This window comes from Myotis lucifugus, unplaced genomic scaffold (genome assembly GCF_000147115.1).
Source record: "Myotis lucifugus unplaced genomic scaffold, Myoluc2.0 scaffold_449, whole genome shotgun sequence".
Classification (NCBI taxonomy): Eukaryota; Metazoa; Chordata; class Mammalia; order Chiroptera; family Vespertilionidae; genus Myotis; species Myotis lucifugus.
In genome coordinates, this window is record NW_005871497.1 from 1 (window position 1) to 9,150 (window position 9,150).

Here is a 9,150-nt window from a genome sequence, read left to right on the forward strand (position 1 = left end):
TCCACGATGGCTGAAAAAAAGGAGGAGGATGGGGTGGTGGAATAAATCCTGGGCCATAGGGAGGATTAAGGCCTGGCGGAAACCCTCTTGGCGGGGGCAGATGGGGTGGTGGCCGCAGAACAGGTCCATAGGGTCCCCTGGGAGCTCTCTGGCTGTCACTGGGCTGTGGTGATAAAAATCAAACAGAAACACAAAAATAAATTTTTAAATTTGATCACTTAAAGTTCTAACATTAGTATATGTAATTTAAAATCTCATACAGTCATATATTTCATTGAAAAAATAAGTTAGAAGAAAGAGTAGAATATTGTCCTCCCTTCTGGAACTCTAGCACTCAGTAAAAAGTAGCATCGTATGAAATGCAAAAACAAAACAAAACAAAAGACGTTACTTTCAGACCTAAAGGTTTTAGAAGGGATCAAATCACCTTGATTAACTAATGAAAATGGCTACCTTTGGAAGTTGGTTCAAATGGAAGTAAGTGCTCTAGTGTAATGACTAGCATACATTTGGTCTTGCCCAAGATGTCCACAGAGACATTTGGTCCATATCAACCCATGTACCTCATCCCATGTGCTAGGACCACCTAGGCTCCCGAGGTGAGAAGGGTCATTATTGGCAATGCAGCCATAACACAATTATTGAACCAATAAAACATGGTAGTCTTTTTTATGTATTAATCCTGTAAACCAAACGTATAAATAAACATTCTGGGCTGTTTGGACCCAGGGACATTTTCTAAGCATGGATAGTATGGACAGGACTTAATTTCAAAAATCTTTTGGCATGGACCAAATGTTCCTGTGGACACTTTGCACAGGACCAAATACCAGACAAGGCAATAGAACTCCTTGGGGATGTTCTTTCTTACTCCCCATTCCAATAAATCAGTGAGATTCCAGGCTCTGAACCATTAGTTAGTTGTGTTTATTGAGAAACTATTATATATAACACATCTTTTAGGGGCTAAGGAAAACATATTTAAGATATGAACCCCTGCTTATATAAGTCTGAAATCTAATAGAAACCAAAAACCCCCAAACCACAACCCAAACAATACAATAAAAAGTCTGTAGGAAGCAGTGTGATGTGTTACTTAAGACAAAGACACTGAAGTCTGATGGTTAGAACCAACCCTTCCTCTGTAGCAAGCTAGCTGAGGTGTTTACACTCTCTCTGCCATGGTCTCCTCATTTCTGAAATAATTCTAGAAATAGTTCTGATCTTATACAGTGGTTGATAAGATTATGTATAATTTATGCATAGTGCTTAGACATAGTAAATAAAGTAAGGAATCAATATACATTTGAGCTATTTCATACTCTATGATTGCCAGGGTAGCAATTGCCAGTTTGCATATATGACAGCAGTTCAAATTATAATTGACAAATGTGCAAAAAATTCTATATGCAATAGCAATTTGAAGGGAAAGTATATTTTTGACAAAAGAGAGATTAAGAATTGCCCAATAGAAAAGAGAGCATTTAAAATGAGGCTTGATTAATAGAGTAGAAATGGGGAGGGAGGAAATAAAATTAAATGAATTTTATAAGTCAATGAACAGTGTCAGGAAAATAACAATCCTATTCTAGAAGCAGTCAAAACACCAGTTTGAACAGAAGTTTCAGTCACTCTTGCAACATTCAACTTCTTGCCTCTGTGTCTTTCTTCCATATTGACTTAGGCAACATCAAACTTTTAGATCAACTCTAGACAATTTACCTTCTCTGTTTCTACTTGCAGGCTGGTGAACCTTGCAAGAGAATCTCGCCAATCCCTAAATATTAGAAACACTAGAGATGCACAGTGTCTCCCCTCATCTGGCACCTCAGCAGTGCTAATCCATTCTTCCCTATTTCCCCCAAAAGGCTGTCTTCTCAACATCCACACGCCTTCTCCAGCTCTCTTCCCTCCCACTCCCTAGAAAGATGATCTTGCCTTCTATTTCACAAAATTGAGGCTATCACACAGAGGACTTTGCTTTTCTGCCCACACACCTATAAAAGCCACCTATATACAGTTGTCCTCCCTTCCTGTTTACATCCAACTTCTTCACCTGTATTCAGTATGGATCGATCACTTCCTTCCTATGGCCTTCTCTTAATTATCACTTTCCCCTTCAACCTTTTTTTTATTTCTGGCTTTATGGTCTCAGGCTATATCATTTCAATTTACATCTCATATACTAAAGTAGCTCATTGACCACCTAGTGTACCCCTGCACTATCATCACTAGGTTACCCCTTTCCATTCCTAGCCAGATATTGGGGAAGGCTGAACTAGATTTCCTGTTTCTACTTCCTAATATCCAATTTGCTATTTATCCTGGAATCTATTCCCAACACACAACCTCATCTCTTTTTACAAAGATCAGCAATGACTCAACAATGACACGAAGAATTTAGCATAGAATTTGGCCTATTTTGATTGTCAATGAAACTAAAAGTTACTTTTTGTAAACTTCTTAATAATGCTGGGCTAATTTTATGATTATTTTATAAATTATATATTAGGCTTTTACATGCCCTATTGCCTCGGAATGTGCCTCTGTCGCTCAGGAGTTAACAAACGAAAGCTGTGGGCCCAAGGCAGCCTGCCTGGTTTGGTAAATAAAATTTTATTGGGACACAGTCATACTTATTTGTTTATTGTGGCTGCTTTTGTTCTTCCTAGGCTGAGTTGATTGGTTGGATTAAGAGACTTTATGGCCCACAAAGCCTAAAATATTTAGTACCTGACCCTTTTGGAAAAAAGTTTGTTAATCCCTGGCTATTATTTCCAATCTACCCTGTATTCTCAGACAGGTTTTGTACAAGACCATTATACTACTGTCAATGGGCAGCATTAAATAAATATTTATGGGTGCTGTTCAGATATTTAGGAGTTTCTTTTTCTGACAAACATCACCGAATATGGGAAGTGAGGGTGTGTGGGAAGAGACTATATCTAAACCTGATTTCATGCACTAGTATCTTTGCACATCACTCAAAGTAAAATCCCAAGCTAATGGAAGGCTTATGAGACTCTATGCTATCTAACTCTCCTCTATCCCTCTGCCCTCACCTCCTGATCCTGTCTTCCCTTCTGACTCTGTTCGAGGCCTACTTGTTCCTCATGAGAGATATGGCTGCCAATTTTGGCATTTCCTGTTTTGTCTCATTGTCTAGTTTGCTTTTTCACCTCCTTCAAGTCTCTAATTAAATGTCATTTTCTACCTCACTGTCCTATCTAAAATTGCAACATTGTTCTATTCCCCTCTTACCCCTCCTAAGAGTCACCATTCTCTCCTCCTTGTCCTGCATTACACATAAGCTCCATGATGTTAGTAAGGTTTTGTCTACTCTGCTCACTGCCGTTTACCCAACATCTCGAATAGTACATGGTAGACAGCAGGTGTTTAATAAATATTTTGTGGTGAATGAATTACATGAGTTAGTGATAAGCAGAAATTACCCTAACTTGAATTGTCTGCTAATTCCCTCCTTACACAAGGTAAGGAGTGTAAGGCTCTTTCCTTGAAGGTATTTGAGGGGAGCAAATACTTAAGTCCTCATTTTTTCTAATTTTGGTTTTATGACTTCTGCTGACCAGGGCCTTGCAATCAAATGTTAGTCACTGACCAAGATCATCAACATCAGCACCATCTGAGAGCTGGTTAAAAATGTAGACTCCATGCAGGTCTAGTATCTATTTCTACACAATCCTCTCGTGATTTGTGTGCCTATTAGAATTTGTGGAATTTTAGAAATGCCAGCTGGCCTATGTTATTTGAAAACTGCATATAGATTGTTCAGTTCTAATAGGGGTTTGATTCATTTATGCTGATTATCACTTTTTTTTTCTTATACTCTTTCACTTTTTTCTGCTTTTTGTTCTTAAAGATTAGAATTGCCACCCTCACTGCTCTTTTCCAAACAGCTTAGTGGACAGAATGTGCTGCCCTTAGTTATCTTGTGTGCCTAGTAGATATCTCTTGTCAAATATTGACTCTTTGTCTTGAAGCTTAGACTTGGCTGATTATCCATCCCCAAACCATACTTCCAATATCTTATAAAATGGCATGATGAGTGGGTGAGAGTCAGATACCTATTTGATAGTCATACAGTCAACTACACAGAAGCCAATTCAATAACTTGTTTCATTGTTGAGGGTTCACCTCATTTGCTGCTCTGTGCTACATGTATGTGCAGCCCAAGTACCTGTCTGGCCTTCCAGGGTTTTTGCAAAGTTTAATTCTCATGTGAGAAAAATCCATGTATTAAATTCATGTTTTTTAGGACATCCTCTGCTTCTTATATAAATCGGATTCTATAATTTTATAAACTAGAAAATAATTTGTCTTAATTTGCATTAGTCTTGCAGTTCAGACTTCTGGAATAGAAATGTGCCATTAGTTTGTAAGAATTTAAGACTCTTCAAGAATGATGTTTTGTATATGTCTCCTTAGAAGTTGCCTATTATCAGTATGAAACAGAGTTGTAGGAAAGGGAACAAAGATAACATTTTCTCTCTTATTGTCTCTGAAGATTACTCCAGTCAACAATGTTAGATAACATTTTACCTAACTTTGTCAACTTTGCTTGCCTATGGAACTTTCTTTATCTTCTAATCTATTAACGTTCTTAGGAAGTCTGAAGCATAATTTATTAATGTGGTCAGAGGAGTCATATTTGCCACAATGTATGGGGAAATGCTTAAAAAAAAGTGGTTTATTCTAGCATGATAAATTTGATGATTAATTATAACCATTGACTTAAGAGTTTTTCATTTGATTTCAGGTCAATTTATCTTAACATTTTTCTTTATATACCTCATGTAAGTATAACACAATAGGATTAGAAGTTAATTTCAAAAATGTATTTGCATGATCTCAAACATCAGCATGCATAAGAATCTTCTATAAGATAGGTTCCCAGGCCCAAAGCCAGATTTTTTTTTTCTTTCAATAGTTGAATAGGGTCTGAAAATATACATTCTGAATAATTAGATCACATGTTTTTTTTATACAGATTCCCATGAAGTGAAATATTTTTCCATTTTAACATCATATTATAAATTAGAATATAGTGAAAATGAACCACTTGTCCAAGAATATTTACACAGATCTCATTAAATTTACTAGAACAATAATTCTACTTCATTTGCTTATACTCTTGAAAGTTCTTATTAACGTATATTTGTTCACTGTGTAATGTAGACAATTACTAAATAGTTCCTTTTAGGAATTTACTATGAAATGAAGACTTAATCTATGAGGCTCCTGATTTTGAATTCAACACTGGTACTTTTTGTGTCATCCAGTACTGGGCTCAGCACACAGTAGACTGTCAGAAATTATTAAAAATATGATCTCACTTATATGTGGAATCTAATGAACAAAATAAACCCAGAGACAGAGAAGCAGGAGACAGACTGTGGAATCTCAGAGGGAAGGTGGGGGTGGGTGGGCGAGAAGAGATCAACCAAAGAACGTGTATGCATACATGCATAACCCATGGACACAGACAATAGTGTGGTGAAGGCTTAAGGCAGGGAGTGCAGGTGGGCTAGAGGGGTCAATGGGAAAAAAGGGAACATCTGTAATACTTTCAACAATAAAAATTTTAAAAGTGAAACATACTTTGAGCACTCTCTCTCCTCTCTGTCATCCCAGTACCAGCACATACTATGGTAATTGTCATTTCTCTGAGGTTCATATTATTCCATTGATGTTTCTGGCTATGGAACTTATTCCTTCCTTCTTTGCATTATATATTTCGAGTCTACCAAGTGCTTTTCAAAAATTTGAATGAATGTATTTCTAGAGAAGATGACCTTTTTTATTTTCTTTCTTGTTTTTATTTTTCCTTAAGTGAAAAAGTAGAGTGGAGTAAACAATAATGTAGGAATTTACTTCTCAATCAATGAACAGAAACATGTTAACTGTAACCAATGTGTTTTTGGAGATTTAGAAAATTTACAAATATTTTCTTAAAATATATTTTTTCTTGATCTCAGAGAGGAAGGGAGAGGGAGAGAGATAGAAACATCAATGACGAGAGAGAATCATTGATTGGCTGCCTCCTGCATGCCCCGCTCTGGGGATCAAGCCTGCAACCCAGGCATGTGTCCTTGACCAATCGAACCTGCAACACTTTGGTCCATAGGTTGATGCTCTACTGCTGAGCCAAACCGGCCAGGGCTATAAATATTTTTTAACAAAAATGATTATAAAATGATCTGTGAATCTTGTTGTCCTTCTAGAAAATTTATCTTGAACTTTCTATTTTCCCATAGCCTTACAACATTTAGTAAATTTCAGTTATATTTTTCTGATTGATTGTTGTGCTTTTGAAAAAAAAGAAGAGATGTTCCTAGATAAAGAGATAGCTTTCCCAGATTCTACCTGCCTTCTATCCCTTCATACTCAAAATTACTGGCCAGAAAGTCATATGAAAAAAAAGAAAGAAAAAAGAAAGTAGGGCCCGGTGTGTGTGGCTCAGTGTTTGAGTATTCCAGTCAGGGCACATGCCCAGGTTGCAGGCTCTATCACCAGTAGGATGTGTGAAGGAGGCAGCTGATCAATGGTTCTCTCTCATTGATGTTTCTATCTCTCTCCCTCTCCCTTCCTCTTTCTGAAATCAGTAAAAAACATATTTTTAAAAAAGAAAGTAGGAAAAAATCTATACTGATGACATCTTGACACTATATTGTTATATAATGAAGGAGGACATCATCAGTATCAAAATTTCGTTTGAAGTTATAATTAAGAAGAAGTATATTGAAGAGTATTTAGGACTGGGGGGAACTTACCGTGAAACATGCAGTAAGAGCCAACAGGCTGAAGATGAAAGTTAATTCTTTCATTTTTTAAAATTGTTCCTGAAAGGACGAGATTACAAGTGGTTAATGAAATTGATAACGTAATTTTTCTTAATTTAAAATAAAAATTGAGAAAGAATTCTAGTGCATGTTCTATGATATGATCGAGAGAGAGAGAGAGAGAGAGAGAGAGAGAGAGAGAGAGAAAGAGAGAGAGACCCAGCCCTTTAAATATATGTTTGTTTTGGGGAAAGGAAGAAGCATACATGCACAGCAATTTTGTTATATATTTGATATTTTATAACAAAATGATAGGACTTGTATGAAAGGTAACCCCAGATACTTTTTAAAATACCATTTGAAAAGCAAAGCTTTATAGGCAATTCTTGTGGCCTCCAGTAATGACTAATTTGGAGAGATATAACTTATTTGGTTGTACTTTTGATAATATTTGTTAAAATTAGTCAAAATTTATAGACTTCTATAAATTCATTATCTGGATAGAGCCAATGTGAACGGACTTTTATAAAGCCTAATTTCTTAATACAATTTATTTTTAAAAACAAAAAAATGTAATTCCTGTTAGATTTATCTGAAGCGGAAATAATTGCAACATGTATCTTTCCTTTAACATCAATCTACTAAGGTACTCTTACTCTGATCTTTTTTCCCATTTGATTCCCCAAAGCAAATTATTATCTATCATTGACTAAATTAAGAAAAAGAGTTTTTGTCCTTAATTTGATTTATTTTTCAGCAATATATAACTTGTGCTCTGGGCAGCTAAATTCAAGCACCCTCATGCTGACAGATTGCCGTGGGGTCAAAGTGGTGTCTATCATCTGTACCAGCTTTGAAAATGACATAGAAAGAGAGGTCCACAGATCCCACAGTGGTATGGTCATGAGGCCACCCACTTGAAAGTGCTTTTTAAATAGGCTCTCTCTGTAGACAGTTTAAAAACACATAAAATACCCGCCTCAAAAACAGCAGAAATGCATATTATTTTTATGTCTTTTAGACTCTTCTACTCATGATTGGCTTTAGAGACTATTAACATATATCAGCAGAAAAGAGTCAACAAATTATGAAACTGGATGTAAATTTTACAACCATTCAGTATGATTGTTCTTCATGACTTACTCTTTCAAAAATGTTAAAGATTAGGTGAGAATGTTTAAGTTTTATTCACTTAGGTGAGAATGTTTAAGTTTATTCACAAAATTCAATTGTAAAAGAGTGTGTTGTCAATTACAGTCACTGTGTTACACTGTAGATCCCAAGACTTATTATAACTGGGAAGATTTGTACTTTTTACCAACTTCTCTCTATATCCCCAACCACAGCCTCTGGCAACCACTTTTCTACCCTCTGTTTCTATGAGTTTGACTTTTTTTTTTTTTAGATTCTTTTTTCATGCAATATTTGTCTTTCCACCCCCCGGCTTAATTCTACTTAGCAAAATGCTCTTCAGGTTTCTCTACGTTTTTTTTCTTTTTAAAGGCTGAATAATATTCCAATATTGTTTATCACATGTGAGAATAAAAGCTTGAGAACCCAAGCAAAAATTCAAACTTCAAAGTAAAAATACTTACATCTACATTTCTAATACGTACCTGGACTGGAGTTTCTTCTCTGGAGCAACCAAACTTGCTTAATTTTACTTTTGCCAGGCAGTCGGTTTACACAGCCACAGTCTGCAAATTCAAGGAGAAAAAGGACTTCTACAGAAAATCTGGCTTTTAAATACCTTTGTCTGGATTTTTATTGGAGTTAAGAGGAAGGTTGAGGGAAGATAATCTGGGTTGATTTTCTTTACTGAAACAAAGAAATGATAGTTACAGTTGCCAGTTTGGCAACTTCATCCACAGAACTGTGATCCAATCACTGTCTACCAGGCCTTGGGAAAGCATACAGAATGGTCTAAGGCAGTAGTTTCCCAACTTGACTGCACATTAAAATAACCTGGGCAGCTTTCACAATCCATGGGGCAGGAAGACAGGCAAAAGTATTTTAAAACTGCCTTGTAGTGTTCACAAAACAAAGTCTTGATTGAGAACCACTGCTGTAAATTAGTGTGATTCTAGTTTCCCCATGTCTAGGCATATGTATTGGAGCTGATATGTGTACTGTAAGAGTTAGTTTATTTGGCAAGGTGGATTTTGAAAAATGGGAAAAGGAGGAAGTTAAAATAAATGCCATGTCTCAATTTTGGAAGTAAGAAAAAAGATCTTGTGGTGGGAAGGGCAGAGTTAGTAAACAGTCTTTATAGTTTTTTAATCTTAATTTGATATTTCCTCCTAGGTGGAATTTTATTTAACATTAGATGTAATTTTATTTAAAGGTACTG

General features: G+C 36.0%; 1 long non-coding RNA gene across 1 annotated transcript; it reads right to left on the bottom strand.

The window, feature by feature from the left end:
* Positions 1-6: 6 nt before the first annotated feature.
* Positions 7-8,616, bottom strand: LOC106699565. The gene is made up of 3 exons (XR_001351196.2): positions 8,417-8,616; positions 6,792-6,860; positions 7-163 (listed from the first exon to the last, which is right to left on the bottom strand). It is a non-coding gene; the product is annotated as an uncharacterized LOC106699565 (long non-coding RNA).
* Between the last annotated feature and the right edge of the window lie 534 nt (positions 8,617-9,150).